The sequence below is a fragment of the Mya arenaria genome, chromosome 9, assembly GCF_026914265.1.
Source record: "Mya arenaria isolate MELC-2E11 chromosome 9, ASM2691426v1".
Taxonomy (NCBI): domain Eukaryota; kingdom Metazoa; phylum Mollusca; class Bivalvia; order Myida; family Myidae; genus Mya; species Mya arenaria.
In genome coordinates this window covers 27671421-27690767 of record NC_069130.1, presented here as the reverse complement: position 1 = coordinate 27690767, position 19347 = coordinate 27671421, and positions in this window count along the sequence as shown.

Below are 19347 nucleotides of genomic sequence, written 5' to 3'. Positions count from 1 at the left end.
AATTACAACATGCATGAATTTTTTCTTACAATGAATCTGAATCAAGCGAAATAACGAAAAAGTCACATACATGTAATACACCCTTAATCAAGCCTTATAAAGGGTCGCATAATATGCCCCTTAATCAAACGTAAATAAGGAAAGGTTACATAATTTGGCATAAATCCAGCGTTATAAAGGGAGGGTCACAATATTTGTCTTGAATCCAGTGAAAGCAATATGCTCTGAATCTAGCATAATAAAGGGAAGGTCACGTATTAATATGCCCTTAATCCACTTATATAAAAAGAGGTCACATAATATACCCTGATCCAGCATAATAAATATGCCCTAAATCTAGCATAACGAAGGGAGGGTCACGTATTAATATGCCCTTGATCCACTTATATAAAAAGAGGTCACATAATATACCCTGATCCAGCATAATAAATATGCCCTAAATCTAGCATAACGAAGGGAGGGTCACGTATTAATATGTCCTTAATCCACTTATATAAAAGGGGGTCACATAATATACCCTGATCCAGCATAATAAATATGCCCTGAATCTAGCATAACGAAGGGAGGGTCACGTATTAATATGTCCTTAATCCACTTATATAGAAAGAGGTCACATAATATACCCTGATCCAGCATAATAGATATGGCCTGAATCTAGCATAACGAAGGGAGGGTCACGTATTAATATGTCCTTAATCCACTTATATAAAAGGGGGTCACATAATATACCCTGAAACAAGTATAATAAATATGGCCTGAGCCCATCATTATAAAGGGAGGTTGATCTAATTTGTCCTGAATCCAGCAAAATACAGGAGTGTGACCTAATTTGTCCTGAATCCAGCGAAATAAAGGGAGTTTGACCTAATTTGTCCTGAATACAGCATAATAAAGGGTGTAGACCTAATTTGTAATGAAACGGGAGGCTCTGACAATACGCGCTGAACCAGGCGTAAAGAGGCAGGCTCTCACAATACCCCCTGAATCAAGCGTAAAAAGGCAGGCTCACGTAATACGCCCTGAATCAAGCTTAATTAAGGCAGGCTCACGTAATACGCCCTGAATCAAGCTTAATTAAGACAGGCTCACGCAATACGCTCTGAATCAAGCTTAATTAAGGCAGGCTCTCACAATTCGCCCTGAATCAAGCGTAAAAAAGCAGGCTCTCACAATACGCCCTAAATCAAGAGTAATTTAGGCAGGCTCTCACAATACGACCTGAATCAAGCGTAATTTAGGCAGGCTCTTACAATACGCCCTAAATCAAGAGTAATTTAGGCAGGCTCTCACAATACGCCCTGAATCAAGAGTAATTTAGGCAGGCTCTCACAATACGACCTGAATCAAGCGTAATTTAGGCAGGCTCTCACAATACGCCCTGAATCAAGAGTAATTTAGGCAGGCTCTCACAATACGACCTGAATCAAGCGTAATTTAGGCAGGCTCTCACAATACGCCCTGAATCAAGCGTAATTTAGGCAGGCTCTCACAATACGACCTGAATCAAGAGTAATTTAGGCAGGCTCTCACAATACGACCTAAATCAAGAGTAATTAAGGCAGGCTCTCACAATACGCCCTAAATCAAGAGTAATTTAGGCAGGCTCTCACAATACGCCCTGAATCAAGAGTAATTTAGGCAGGCTCTCACAATACGACCTGAATCAAGCGTATTTTAGGCAGGCTCTTACAATACGCTCTTACTCGAGCATGAAAATGGAGGCTCCCACAAAACGCCCTTAATCAAGCGTAAAAAGGCAGGCTCTAACAATACGCCCTGAATCAAGCGTAAAAAGGCAGGCTCTCACAATACGCCGTGGGTCGAGTGTGAAAAGGCAGGCTCCCACAAAACGCCCTGAATCAAGCGTAAAAAGGCAGGCTTCTCACATTACGCCCTGAATCAAGCGTAACAAGGTAGGCTCTCACAACACGCCCTGAATCAAGCGTAAAAAGTCAGGTCTCACAATACGCCGTGGATCGAGTGTGAAAAGGCAGGCTCTCATAACACGCCCTGAATCAAGCGAAAAAAGGAAGGCTCTCACACTACGCCCTGGATCAAGCTTTAAAGGGCAGGCTCTCACAATACGCCCTGAATCAAAGGTGAAAAAGGCAGGTTCTCACAATACGCCGTGGATCGAGTGTAAAAAGGCAGGCTCTCACAATACGCCGTAGATCGAGTGTAGAAAGGAAGGCTCTCACAATATGCCGTGGATCGAGTGTGAAAAGGCAGGCTCTCAAAATACTCCGTGGATCGAGTGTGAAAAGGCAGGCTCTCACAATACGCCGTGGATCGAGTGTGAAAAGGCAGGCCTTCACAATACGCAGTGGATCGAGTGTGAAAATGCAGGCTCCCACAAAACGCACTGAATCAAGCGTTAAAAGGCAGGTTCTCACAATACGCCCTGAATCAAGCGTAAAAAGGCAGGCTCTCACAATACGCGCTGGATCAAGCAAAAAAGGCAGGCGCTCACAACACGCCCTGAATCAAGCGTAAAAAGGCATGCTTTCACAATACGCCGTGGATCGAGCGTAAAAGGCATGGTCTCACAATACGCCCTGAATCAAGCGTAAAAAGGTAGGCTCTCACAACACGCCCTGAGTCAAGCGTAAAAAGGCAGGCTCTCACAATACGCCGTGGATCGAGTGTGAAAAGGCAGGTTCACATTTAATGTCACATTGACAACATCACGATGGTCACTTCTCTACATGTGAAAAAAATGGCTAAAAGAAATGATCATTTGGAGATTCGTAAGCAATAACAGTTTTTATAAATATTTTATTTGAGTTCTGCCACAAAATGTGTAAATAGATATATGAAAATTTGAATTAACATATTATTGTTAAATTCTTCATCAAATTTCATCATAAACGTCAAATGGCTTTCATCTTTTACAAGATATTTACCAATGACAATAAAAGACTGGCCACCCATTGCAATGCACCACAGATAAAATATTGGCATTACTTTAAATATTTGCATATATTTATGAAAGCAGTAAGAAAGGGTTTCTAATTTTGACTCTAGGTAAATACTTCCTATTTCCGAACAAACACGTTAGATCCCACTATCAGCAGGATTACGTTAAAAGTGCGTCTTATACAAGGGCGCCGACAAACTATAAAAGGGACCGCGCGGGCCCAGTCGAATATGTGACTGGTGCATAGGGGCCGTAGTTTCCCGATATGGGACTATAGCATGAGCTTTGAAGTTTGCCGCAACGCTATTCTATAAGTATGAGTGTTTTGGCGTCAACGTGTATGTAAATCAAGGTGTCTTCTTACATAAGATAAAGTGCCTTTCAGTCTCAAACATGGGACAGGTGTAGAGACGGATAAAAAAGAATGTTTGACAGATCTCAACTGCATGACTGCTATCCTGAAGGACTTGTTTTTAATCAATTTACTGCAATTTTGTGTATACAACGTGATAAATTGCGTCCAAAATGCTATGTCCGAAGGCAATATTTTGATTTGAATACTTTAAACAAAGAATACTTCACTATTTCTTCACCATTTTAAATGAAACATATCGCAGTCTACGCCTCTTAAGGAACCAAACCTTCGTTTTTTTACCAGTATTTGATTGCGAGTAAGTTTCCTAAAACACTTCGACAAACTTTTTCACAATACGGCCGTCTGACGGAGCACTGTCAAAACATTATAATGGAAACTGGTTTTCGAAATGTTTGATGAAAGGAATGACTTATCAAATTTGGAAATAAATCAAAGGCGGGGCTCTTTAAGCGGCATAGACTGACCTTTGTTACATTTAAAATGGTATTTCAAATGAAAAGTTATATTTGGGTTAAGTCTTCATTTAAGCAAATATTTGCTTTCCGACGTAGTATATATCACTTGGAATACACACACTGACTGCTATGACTTGATTGCCTACTACTATTTTTTTGTGAATTACAGCTTTGGTTACCCGGATCCGACATATCTATCCAGAGTTCTTGAAGAGCTAGCTGCCAAAGGTGTAACAGAATAACAGAAGATTACTAAATGCATTGGCATGGCGACAGACGATATCCCCTGAAAGAAGTCCCCCAATATCACATAAAACGTGCCATGTGCATCTTCGAAAATTATTTACAATTTGTATGTACTTAATCAATTGTATAATTTTATGGCATTTAACAACATTTAACAACATTTAACACATTGTTAAATAATGAATGATATTTTGCCCCTCTACGTAATCTTACGGTGAGGAATTTGTCGGAGTGGGGGTGGGGTGGAGGGTTTGGTCCTACGCTACCATCCGTTTGTATCCACTGTCACTTACAACATTTGCATTGTTTTCACACTAATGTTTTATCACTTTTTGAGGAACACGTTCTTTTAATGGTTAAATTGGACGGATATTTTTTTTTGCTTTTAAATAATCAACAGGACATACAAAATGTGTTAAGGTGCAAATGAACAACTATCATTATCTTATGACATTTTGTGTTTGGTCTGCTTTTTTGCTTTGTTAACTATAATCTGCATTTAATTGATGTTGTTCTGAACATTATTTAGCCTGTAAATCGGACTGTTTTCTTCTCACCATTTAAGTAACAGGCAATACAGTAAATTTGAAATTTGTTTGGCTTGATTTTGTCTCAACAGTATCATGCAGTGTTTATTCTGCTTTTCATGTCAACTTCTTGTTGTTACTACAACATTGATTGTTAAAATTTGTTGATTTGTTACAGTCAAGTAATAAGAAAGGTCAGCTAAAATTGTGTACATATATATTTGAAGCATTTATTATACGTACAAACATTGTCAATCAAATTGTTTAGCATTGTATTTATAACTGCAAATTGTGTTGCCATTTTCCCTTATTATAATTTGTTCTCTGTACTATATAAAGTCTACCCTCTCAATACTATTTCTTACTTTACGTTTTATCATTAAAGTGACACTCTTATTCAAAATCAATACATACACATGTATAACAAACATCAATTTTGAGTGATAAACCTTTAACTACTTACTAAAAATGCATAATGAAAAATATTAATTACTGAAAACAAGATTGTAACCATGTTTTTAATAGCAGAAAGTGCAAAAATATTAAATGATTGGTGAATGCTAAAATATTTACTGTTGTTTACTATAGTCTCATAAGGTTGAAATACCGTGTTTTATGCTCATTTCTTTCAAATTAAACTCGGTATTCTTCATGAGAACAATTGCTTTTGAAATTTCTTCATCCTTTTCGCAATATTAAAACAATATTATTAATTGTGGTTAATGTTATTTGTGAGTAAGAGTGCATCTTTAAACAAATTTCTGTGTGTAGTAATTAATTAAATGACCATCTTGTTGTGATATAACCTTAATGATATGTGTTATATTATTTAAAAAAATCCATCTTTTTTAACGTTTCATTCTTAAAATATTCACGTTGATTATATGTCTAACTTATAATATCGTGTAAAGAGAAGCATGTATATGATTAAGTTACTTTAATAAATACTTGGAATTTTGAATCATTAAAAAGATGCAAACAATGAACATGCATTAAAAATGGATTAAAGGGGCTGTACTCCGTAAGATGAAATAGCGAAAAAAAAAAAAAATGGTCGAAAACTGACGTAAACTTGGTATCGATGTGTAAAATGCATTGAAACTGAAGTACCACAGTTTTGTTCGTATGTTTCCATTAGAAAAGATTACTAGGTATGTCTACCTAGAAGAATTTGATCCTTATGCGTGATTGGCTAGTCGATGTTATCACGTGATTTTACCAAGTCAGGTATATAGCTTAAATATTCCAAATGGATTGGCTAAGTCTGCGTAGCACAGTGGATACAACACTGGACTGCAATTTTGGCGACACAGGTTCGAACCCAGTCTCCGTCACAATTTTTTTTTTTACATTTTTTTTTTTTTTTTTTTTTACAATTATGATATCAAAGAGTAAAACATTATTTTAAATAATTGTACTGAGTTCGTTTTGGGGTCAATCTGGTGTACAGTCCCTTTAAAACCAAAATTGCATAAAGGCAGTACTTGTTAAACTGAGTTTTCTTCTACAAAATTTGAGTTTAGCTCTTGAAATATGAATAATGCTTTGTACTTAATTTGAGACTAATTGTAATAACATAAACTTGTTTATTACATAGTTATTTCGAATTAAACTAAATTGTGTATCATTTTTAATTGCGTCGTTTTTATTATGACAATGATTTTGTATAATTGTTACTTGACTCATTTTGGGTGAAAAATGTTAAAAACAATAAACAAAATGAAATAAACACACGGGACTGGAAAAAAAACCAGACATTATTTTGATAGCAAGGTAAATGTTATGAATTATCGACCTCAAAATTCTAAACAAAACTTATTGCATTGCAATTAGAAATTAGCAAAAAATATGAGGATTTCCATTTTATCGCAGGATAAGTTTGTCTCATTGTCAAAGTATTAGTATAACGTTGCTGACAAGACGTTTAGACGCAGACAATGTGCGGTGTTTGCAAATAACATGCGGACTGTCGGCTGCCTCATGGTGGCCATTGGGTAGCATGTACTTCCTGAAGTAAGAGCAACGGTCCTGGAAACCCAAGTTTGGACAGGTGGCGTTAAATGGCCTAATTACAACATGCATGAATTTTTTCTTACAATGAATCTAAATCAAGCGAAATAACGAAAAAGTCACATACATGTAATAGACCCTTAATCAAGCCTTATAAAGGGTCGCATAATATGCCCCTTAATCAAACGTAAATAAGGAAAGGTTACATAATTTGGCATAAATCCAGCATTATAAAGGGAGGGTCACAATATTTTCCTTGAATCCAGTGAAAGCAATATGCTCTGAATCTAGCATAATAAAGGGAGGGTCACGTATATACACTAATCCACTTATATAAAAAGAGGTCACATAATATACCCTGATCCAGCATAATAAATATGCCCTAAATCTAGCATAACGAAGGGAGGGTCACGTATTAATATGCCCTTGATCCACTTATATAAAAAGAGGTCACATAATATACCCTGATCCAGCATAATAAATATGCCCTAAATCTAGCATAACGAAGGGAGGGTCACGTATTAATATGTCCTTAATCCACTTATATAAAAGGGGGTCACATAATATACCCTGATCCAGCATAATAAATATGCCCTGAATCTAGCATAACGAAGGGAGGGTCACGTATTAATATGTCCTTAATCCACTTATATAGAAAGAGGTCACATAATATACCCTGATCCAGCATAATAGATATGGCCTGAATCTAGCATAACGAAGGGAGGGTCACGTATTAATATGTCCTTAATCCACTTATATAAAAGGGGGTCACATAATATACCCTGAAACAAGTATAATAAATATGGCCTGAGCCCATCATTATAAAGGGAGGTTGATCTAATTTGTCCTGAATCCAGCAAAATACAGGAGTGTGACCTAATTTGTCCTGAATCCAGCGAAATAAAGGGAGTTTGACCTAATTTGTCCTGAATACAGCATAATAAAGGGTGTAGACCTAATTTGTAATGAAACGGGAGGCTCTGACAATACGCGCTGAACCAGGCGTAAAGAGGCAGGCTCTCACAATACCCCCTGAATCAAGCGTAAAAAGGCAGGCTCACGTAATACGCCCTGAATCAAGCTTAATTAAGGCAGGCTCACGTAATACGCCCTGAATCAAGCTTAATTAAGACAGGCTCACGCAATACGCTCTGAATCAAGCTTAATTAAGGCAGGCTCTCACAATTCGCCCTGAATCAAGCGTAAAAAAGCAGGCTCTCACAATACGCCCTAAATCAAGAGTAATTTAGGCAGGCTCTCACAATACGACCTGAATCAAGCGTAATTTAGGCAGGCTCTTACAATACGCCCTAAATCAAGAGTAATTTAGGCAGGCTCTCACAATACGCCCTGAATCAAGAGTAATTTAGGCAGGCTCTCACAATACGACCTGAATCAAGCGTAATTTAGGCAGGCTCTCACAATACGCCCTGAATCAAGAGTAATTTAGGCAGGCTCTCACAATACGACCTGAATCAAGCGTAATTTAGGCAGGCTCTCACAATACGCCCTGAATCAAGCGTAATTTAGGCAGGCTCTCACAATACGCCCTAAATCAAGAGTAATTTAGGCAGGCTCTCACAATACGACCTAAATCAAGAGTAATTAAGGCAGGCTCTCACAATACGCCCTAAATCAAGAGTAATTTAGGCAGGCTCTCACAATACGCCCTGAATCAAGAGTAATTTAGGCAGGCTCTCACAATACGACCTGAATCAAGCGTATTTTAGGCAGGCTCTTACAATACGCTCTTACTCGAGCATGAAAATGGAGGCTCCCACAAAACGCCCTGAATCAAGCGTAAAAAGGCAGGCTCTAACAATACGCCCTGAATCAAGCGTAAAAAGGCAGGCTCTCACAATACGCCGTGGGTCGAGTGTGAAAAGGCAGGCTCCCACAAAACGCCCTGAATCAAGCGTAAAAAGGCAGGCTTCTCACATTACGCCCTGAATCAAGCGTAACAAGGTAGGCTCTCACAACACGCCCTGAATCAAGCGTAAAAAGTCAGGCTCTCACAATACGCCGTGGATCGAGTGTGAAAAGGCAGGCTCTCATAACACGCCCTGAATCAAGCGAAAAAAGGAAGGCTCTCACACTACGCCCTGGATCAAGCTTTAAAGGGCAGGCTCTCACAATACGCCCTGAATCAAAGGTGAAAAAGGCAGGTTCTCACAATACGCCGTGGATCGAGTGTAAAAAGGCAGGCTCTCACAATACGCCGTAGATCGAGTGTAGAAAGGAAGGCTCTCACAATATGCCGTGGATCGAGTGTGAAAAGGCAGGCTCTCAAAATACTCCGTGGATCGAGTGTGAAAAGGCAGGCTCTCACAATACGCCGTGGATCGAGTGTGAAAAGGCAGGCCTTCACAATACGCCGTGGATCGAGTGTGAAAATGCAGGCTCCCACAAAACGCACTGAATCAAGCGTTAAAAGGCAGGTTCTCACAATACGCCCTGAATCAAGCGTAAAAAGGCAGGCTCTCACAATACGCGCTGGATCAAGCAAAAAAGGCAGGCGCTCACAACACGCCCTGAATCAAGCGTAAAAAGGCATGCTTTCACAATACGCCGTGGATCGAGCGTAAAAGGCATGGTCTCACAATACGCCCTGAATCAAGCGTAATAGGTAGGCTCTCACAACACGCCCTGAGTCAAGCGTAAAAAGGCAGGCTCTCACAATACGCCGTGGATCGAGTGTGAAAAGGCAGGTTCACATTTAATGTCACATTGACAACATCACGATGGTCACTTCTCTACATGTGAAAAAAATGGCTAAAAGAAATGATCATTTGGAGATTCGTAAGCAATAACAGTTTTTATAAATATTTTATTTGAGTTCTGCCACAAAATGTGTAAATAGATATATGAAAATTTGAATTAACATGTTATTGTTAAATTCTTCATCAAATTTCATCATAAACGTCAAATGGCTTTCATCTTTTACAAGATATTTACCAATGACAATAAAAGACTGGCCACCCATTGCAATGCACCACAGATAAAATATTGGCATTACTTTAAATATTTGCATATATTTATGAAAGCAGTAAGAAAGGGTTTCTAATTTTGACTCTAGGTAAATACTTCCTATTTCCGAACAAACACGTTAGGAATTAAATATATACAAATAGACGAACGCTATTTACCTCGTATAGGTATGCAATCACTGTAGGGACGTCTTCGTGTCAATATTCGGTATTTGTATGAATGTGTCATCATCATCATCTTCATCAACGTCATCATCATCATCATCATCATCATCATCATCATCATCATCATCATCATCATCATCATCATCATCATCAATCATCATCATCATCATCATCATCATCATCATCATCATCATCATCATCATCCAAAATGGCGACGGTTAAAAGTGTGAAAATGACATTCAGACATATAGTTTGATGAAAATTAATCTGAATACCTTCCCCAATTTAGGAAACCGTTTCGGAACTATGAGCCTTGTTGGAGTCGAACTCACGCCTCTTATCAAGTAATGAAACAGACTGACACCTATACCACTAGGCAACTCTCACCCTGGTGGGGATCGAACCCATGTCTCCACGGTCATAGGCGGACACTTTCACCATTTTACGTTTCTTAGCGTGGTGAGAATCGAACGCACGCCTCCATGGTAAGAGGCGGACACCTATACCACTAGACCACGCCTCCATGGTAAGAGGCGGACACCTATACCACTAGACCACTCTCACCCTGGTGGGGATCGATACTATGTCCCCATTTAACATTTCCTACCATGGTGAGGATCGAACCCACGCCTCTATGGCAAGAGGCGGAGACCTTCACCATTTAACATTTCCTACAATGGTGAGGATCGAACCCACGCCTCTATGGCAAGAGGCGGACACCTTCACCAATTAACATTTCCTACCATGGTGAGGATCGAACCCACGCCTCTATAGTAAGAGGCGGACACTTTCACCATTTAACATTTCCTACCATTGTGAGGATCGAACCCACGCCTCTATGGTAAGAGGCGGAGACCATCACCATTTAACATTTCTTACCGTGGTGAGGATCGAACCCACGCCTCCATGGTAAGAGGCGGACACCTTCACCATTTAACATTTCTTACCGTGGTGAGGATCGAACCAACGCCTCTATGGTAAGAGGCGGAGACCATCACCATTTAACATTTCTTACCGTGGTGAGGATCGAACCCACGCCTCTATGGTAAGAGGCGGACACCTTCACCATTTAACATTTCCTACCATGGTGAAGATCGAACCCACGCCTCTATGGTAAGAGGCGGAAACCTTCACCATTTAACATTTCCTACCGTGGTGAGGATCGAACCCACGCCTCTATGGTAAAAGGCGGACACCTTCACCATTTAACATTTCCTACCATGGTGAAGATCGAACCCACGCCTCTATGGCAAGAGGCGGAGACCTTCACTATTTAACATTTCCTACCGTGGTGAGGATCGAACCCATGCCTCTATGGCAAGAGGCGGAGACCTTCACCATTTAACATTTCCTACCGTGGTGAGGATCGAACCCACGCCTCCATGGTAAGAGGCGGACACCTTCACCATTTAACATTTCCTACCATGGTGAGGATCGAACCCACGCCTCTATGGTAAGAGGCGGAAACCTTCACCATTTAACATTTCCTACCGTGGTGAGGATCGAACCCTCGCCTCTATGGTAAGAGGCGGAAACCTTCACCATTTAACATTTCCTACCGTGGTGAGGATCGAACCCACGCCTCTATGGTAATAGGCGGACACCTTCACCATTTAACATTTCCTACCATGGTGAGGATCGAACCCACGCCTCCATGGTAAGAGGCGGAAACCTTCACCATTTAACATATCCTACCGTGGTGAGGATCGAACCCACGCCTCTTTGGTAAGAGGCGGAAACCTTCACCATTTAACATTTCCTACCGTGGTGAGGATCGAACCCACGCCTCTATGGTAAGAGGCGGAAACCTTCACCATTTAACATTTCCTACCGTGGTGAGGATCGAACCCACGCATCTATGGTAAGAGGCGGACACCTTCACCATTTAACATTTCCTACCGTGGTGAGGATCGAACCAACGCCTCTATGGTAAGAGGCGGACACCTTCACCATTTAACATTTCTTACCGTGGTGAGGATCGAACCAACGCCTCTATTGTAAGAGGCGGAGACCTTCACCATTTAACGTATGTTTATTTTTGTTTTACAGTACTAAATAAACACAAATGATAATGATAATAATAATTATGATAATAATAATAATAATAATAATAATAATAATAATAATAATAATAATAATAATAATAATAATAATAATATAAATTTCAGATCTTTAACATTAATCTAGTAAAATATATTAAGATATTAGCAACACTGCAAACAAGTATAATTATATTTGCTGAAATACCGGGGGGCAATTTAATGTCAATAACCTACGTAAACACACGAAAAAAACGTTACGTCAAAAAGCTTAAAGGCATCAAACGTTTCAAATTTCTTCAGCGATAAACCTATGACGTAAATCATTTCCATTCATCGAAAACAAACAACAACTGTTTTTATCAAATTTCAAATGATTGACATAATCTTGTTACGAGTATTTGAATAAGTTAAAAGGAATAATTTCAATCTTGTTTATTTGCCGTATTTCACATCCTAAACTTATAGGACCACAGTTAAGCATACAGTTGTCAATAGTTTACATTGTTAATAGGAAACAGATATCACAATGAAATAAGGTTTGTCATCAAGGCCATATTTAGAGACCTATTAGTTCAACAAATATATACAACAAATTTCACAAGTCCTATCAATATGTTTGCGTTGAAGGAGGGGTTCTCTTGCAGTGATGTTGATGGGAACAAGTGGAATTTCTGTCCTCAGTTGATGACCTATTCGTGCAAAATGTTAGTTTTTCCCCGCTGTTTAGTAAGTGGATTGACTGCTGAATTGTTTCAAGTACGCCAACTACTGCATTGCCCAAGGGATAAGTTTATCTCAGTAACATCCATTTTGACAGAGATCACTGTTACCCCCATTGCTGACAGACAAATCTCTCTAACCCCTATTGCTGACAGACAAATCTCTCTAACCCCTATTGCTGACAGACAAATCTCTCTAACCCCTATTGCTGACAGACAAATCTCTCTAACCCCTATTGCTGACAGACAAATCTCTCTAACCCTTATTGCTGACAGACAAATCTCTCTAACCCCTATAGCTGACAGACATATCTCTGTAACCCCTATGGCTGACATATATATCTCACTAACCCCTATTGCTGACAGACATATCTCTGTAACCCTTATTGCTTACATACATATCTCTGTAACCCCTATTGCTGACAGACATATTTCTGTAACCCCTATTGCTGACATACATATCTCTGTAACCCCTATTGCTTACAAACCTATCTCTGCAACCCCTATTGCTGACAGACAAATCTCTCTAACCCCTATTTCTGACAGACAAACCCCTAACCCCTATAGCTGACAGACATATCTCTGTAACCCCTATAGCTGTAAGACATATCTCTGTAACCCCTATTGCTGACAGACATATTTCTGTAACCCCTATTGCTCACAGACATGTATCTTTAACCCCGATTGCTGACAGACAAATCTCTCTAACCCCTATAGCTGTAAGACTTATCTCTGTAACCCCTATAGCTGTAAGACATATCTCTGTAACCACTATTGCTGACAGACAAATCTCTATAACCCCTATAGCTGACAGACATATCTTTATAACCCCTATAGCTAACAGACATATTTCTGTAACCACTATTGCTGACAGACATATCTCTGTAACCCCTATTGCTGACAGACATATCTCTGTAACCCCTATTGCTGACATACATATCTCTGTAACCCCTATAGCTGACAGACATACCTCTGTAACTCCTATAGCTGACAGACATATTTCTCTAACCCCTATAGCTGACATACATATCTCTATAAGCCCTATAGCTGACAGACATATCTCTCTAACCCCTATTACTGACATACATATCTCTCTAATCCTTATAGCTGACAGACATATCTCTGTAACCCCTATTGCTGACATACATATCTCTGTAACCCCTATTGCTGACAGACAAATCTCTCTAACCCCTATAGCTGACAGACATATTTCTGTAACCCCTATTGCTTACATACATATCACTGTAACCCCTATTACTGACATACATATCACTGTAACCCCTATTGCTGACAGACATATCTCTGTAACCCCTATAGCTGACAGACATATCTCTGTAACCCCTATTGCTGACATACATATTTCTGTAACCCCTATAGCTGACAGACATATCTCTGTAACCTCTAAAGCTGACATACATATCTCTGTAACCCCTATAGCTGACATACAAATCTCTCTAACCCCTATTACTGACATACATATCTCTCTAACCCCTATAGCTGACATACATATCTCTCTAACCCCTATAGCTGACAGACAAATCTCTCTAACAGACATATCACTGTAACCCCTATTACTGACATACATAACACTGTAACCCCTATTGCTGACATACATATTTCTGTAACCCCTATAGCTGACAGACATATCTTTGTAACCCCTATAGCTGACAGACATATCTCTGTAACCCCTATTGCTGACATACATATTTCTGTAACCCCTATAGCTGACAGACATATCTCTGTAACCCCTATAGCTGACAGACATATCTCTCTAACCCCTATTACTGACATATATATCTCTCTAACCCCTATAGCTGACATACAAATCTCTCTAACCCCTATAGCTGACATACATATCTCTCTAACCCCTATAGCTGACAGACAAATCTCTCTAACCCCTATTGCTGACATACATATTTCTGTAACCCCTATAGCTGACAGACATATTTCTGTAACCCCTATAGCTGACAGACACATCTCTGTAACCCCTATAGCTGACAGACACATCTCTGTAACCCCTATTGCTGATATACATATTTCTTTAACCCCTATAGCTGACAGACATATCTCTGTAACCCCTATTGCTGACATACATATCTCTGTAACCCCTAATGCTGACAGACAAATCTCTCTAACCCCTATAGCTGACAGACATATTTCTGTAACCCCTATTGCAGACATACATATCACTGTAACCCCTATTACTGACATACATATCACTGTAACCCCTATTGCTGACATACATAACACTGTAACCCCTATAGCTGACAGACATATCTCTGTAACCCCTATAGCTGACAGACATATCTCTGTAACCCCTATTGCTGAAATACATGTTTCTGTAACCCCTATAGCTGACAGACAATCTCAGTAACCCCTATAGCTGACAGACATATTTCTGTAACCCCTATAGCTGACAGACATATTTCTGTAACCCCTATTGCTGATACCCCTGTTGTGGACTTTCATATCACTCCAACCCCCATTGTTGACATATATATATATATGTATGTTACCCCGTATATGTTGACAGTCATGGTTCGGCAACCCACATTGTTAACAGTCATATCTCTGTTACCCCATTTTTTTGACAGTGATATCTCTGTTGCAGCCAGTGTTGACAGTCATTACTATGTTACACGAGTAATGACCGTCATATATATGTAATACACACACGCACGCACGCACGCACGCACGCACGCACGCACGCACGCACGTACGCACGCACGCACACACATATATATATATATATATATATATATATATATATATATATATATATATATATAGGCTATATACGTGTTTCCCCGTAGTTGACAGATATATCCGTGTTACCCAATAGTTGACAGATATATCCGTGTTAACCAATAGTTGACAGATATATCCGTGTTAGCCAATAGTTGACAGATATATCCGTGTTACCAAGATATATCCGTGTTACCCAGATATATCCGTGTTACCCTATAGTTGACAGATATATCCGTGTTACCCTATAGTTGACAGATATATCCGTGTTACCCCATAGTTGACAGATATATCTGTGTTACCCTATAGTTGACTGATATATCTGTGTTACCCCATAGTTGACAGATATATCTGTGTTACCATATAGTTGACAGATATATCCGTGTTACCCAATAGTTGACAGATATATCCGTGTTACCCAATAGTTGGCTGATATACCCGTGTTACCATATAGTTGACAGATATATCCGTGTTACCCAATAGTTGACAGATATATCCGTGTTACCCAATAGTTGACTGATATATCCGTGTTAACCAATAGTTGACAGATATATCCGTGTTACCCTATAGTTGACTGATATATCCGTGTTAACCAATAATTGGCTGATATATCCGTGTTACCCAATAGTTGGCTGATATATCCGTGTTACCCAATAGTTGACAGATATATCTGTGTTACCCAATAGTTGACAGATATATCCGTGTTACCCAATAGTTGGCTGATATATCCGTGTTACCCAATAGTTGACAGATATATCTGTGTTACCCCATAGTTGACAGATATATCCGTGTTACCCTATAGTTGACTGATATATCCGTGTTACCCAATAGTTGACTGATATATCTGTGTTACCCCATAGTTGACAGATATATCCGTGTTACCCTATAGTTGACAGATATATCTGTGTTACCCCATAGTTGACTGATATATCTGTGTTACCCCATAGTTGACAGATATATCCGTGTTACCCTATAGTTGACAGATATATCTGTGTTACCCCATAGTTGACTGATATATCTGTGTTACCCCATAGTTGACAGATATATCCGTGTTACCCTATAGTTGACTGATATATCCGTGTTACCCAATAGTTGACAGATATATCTGTGTTACCCAATAGTTGACAGATATATCCGTGTTACCCAATAGTTGGCTGATATATCCGTGTTACCCAATAGTTGACAGATATATCTGTGTTACCCAATAGTTGACAGATATATCCGTGTTACCCAATAGTTGACAGATATATCCGTGTTACCCAATAGTTGGCTGATATATCTGTGTTACCCAATAGTTGACAGATATATCTGTGTTACCCCATAGTTGACAGATATATCCGTGTTACCCTATAGTTGACTGATATATCCGTGTTACCCAATAGTTGACAGATATATCTATGTTACCCCATAGTTAACAGATATATCCGTGTTACCCTATAGTTGACAGATATATCTGTGTTACCCCATAGTTGACTGATATATCTGTGTTACCCCATAGTTGACAGATATATCCGTGTTACCCTATAGTTGACTGATATATCCGTGTTACCCAATAGTTGACAGATATATCTGTGTTACCCAATAGTTGACAGATATATCCGTGTTACCCAATAGTTGGCTGATATATCCGTGTTACCCAATAGTTGACAGATATATCTGTGTTACCCTATAGTTGACAGATATATCCGTGTTAACCAATAGTTGACAGATATATCCGTGTTACCCTATAGTTGACTGATATATCCGTGTTAACCAATAGTTGACAGATATATCTGTGTTACCCCATAGTTGACAGATATATCCGTGTTACCCAATAGTTGACAGATATATCTGTGTTACCCCATAGTTGACAGATATATCTGTGTTACCCTATAGTTGACTGATATATCTGTGTTACCCCATAGTTGACAGATATATCCGTGTTACCCTATAGTTGACTGATATATCCGTGTTACCCAATAGTTGACAGATATATCCGTGTTACCCTATAGTTGACTGATATATCTGTGTTACCCCATAGTTGACAGATATATCCGTGTTACCCTATAGTTGACTGATATATTCGTGTTACCCAATAGTTGACAGATATATCTGTGTTACCCCATAGTTGACAGATATATCCGTGTTACCCTATAGTTGACTGATATATCTGTGTTACCCAATAGTTGACAGATATATCTGTGTTACCCCATAGTTGACAGATATATCCGTGTTACCCTATAGTTGACTGATATATCTGTGTTACCCCATAGTTGACAGATATATCCGTGTTACCCTATAGTTGACTGATATATCCGTGTTACCCAATAGTTGACAGATATATCTGTGTTACCCAATAGTTGACAGATATATCCGTGTTACCCTATAGTTGACTGATATATCCGTGTTACCCAATAGTTGACAGATATATCTGTGTTACCCCATAGTTGACAGATATATCCGTGTTACCCAATAGTTGGCTGATATATCCGTGTTACCCAATAGTTGACAGATATATCTGTGTTACCCCATAGTTGACAGATATATCCGTGTTACCCTATAGTTGACAGATATATCCGTGTTACCCTATAGTTCACTGATATATCTGTGTTACCCAATAGTTGACAGATATATCTGTGTTACCCCATAGTTGACTGATATATCTGTGTTACCCTATAGTTGACAGATATATCTGTGTTACCCTATAGTTGACTGATATATCTGTGTTACCCTATAGTTGACAGATATATCTGTGTTACCCTATAGTTGACTGATATATCTGTGTTACCCAATAGTTGACAGATATATCTGTGTTACCCCATAGTTGACAGATATATCCGTGTTACCCAATAGTTGACAGATATATCCGTGTTACCCAATAGTTGACAGATATATCCGTGTTACCCAATAGTTGGCAGATATATCCGTGTTACCCTATAGTTGACAGATATATCCGTGTTACCCTATAGTTGACAGATATATCTGTGTTACCCCATAGTTGACAGATATATCTGTGTTACCCCATAGTTGACAGATATATCCGTGTTACCCAATAGTTGGCAGATATATCTGTGTTACCCCATAGTTGACAGATATATCTGTGTTACCCCATAGTTGACAGATATATCCGTGTTACCCTAAAGTTGACAGATATATCTGTGTTACCCCATAGTTGACAGATATATCTGTGTTACCCCATAGTTGACAGATATATCCGTGTTACCCTATAGTTGACAGATATGTCTGTGTTACTCCATAGTTGACTGATATATCTGTGTTACCCCATAGTTGACAGATATATCTGTGTTACCCCATAGTTGACAGATATATCCGTGTTACCCAATAGTTGGCAGATATATCTGTGTTACCCCATAGTTGACAGATATATCTGTGTTACCCCATAGTTGACAGATATATCCGTGTTACCCTATAGTTGACAGATATATCTGTGTTACCCCATAGTTGACTGATATATCTGTGTTACCCCATAGTTGACAGATATATCTGTGTTACCCCATAGTTGACAGATATATCCGTGTTACCCTATAGTTGACAGATATATCTGTGTTACCCAATAGTTGACAGATATATCTGTGTTACCCCATAGTTGACAGATATATCCGTGTTACCCCATAGTTGACAGATATATCCGTGTTACCCCATAGTTGACAGATATATCTGTGTTACCCCATAGTTGACAGATATATCCGTGTTACCCAATAGTTGGCAGATATATCCGTGTTACCCTATAGTTGACAGATATATCCGTGTTACCCTATAGTTGACAGATATATCCGTGTTACCCTATAGTTGACAGATATATCTGTGTTACCCCATAGTTGACTGATATATCTGTGTTACCCCATAGTTGACAGATATATCTGTGTTACCCCATAGTTTACAGATATATCCGTGTTAGCCAATAGTTGGCAGATATATCCGTGTTACCCAATAGTTGGCAGATATATCCGTGTTACCCAATAGTTGACAGATATATCCGTGTTAGCCAATAGTTGACAGATATATCCGTGTTACCCAATAGTTGGCAGATATATCCGTGTTACCCAATAGTTGACAGATATATCCGTGTTACCCAATAGTTGGCAGATATATCCGTGTTACCCCATAGTTGACAGATATATCCGTGTTACCCTATAGTTGACAGATATATCCGTGTTA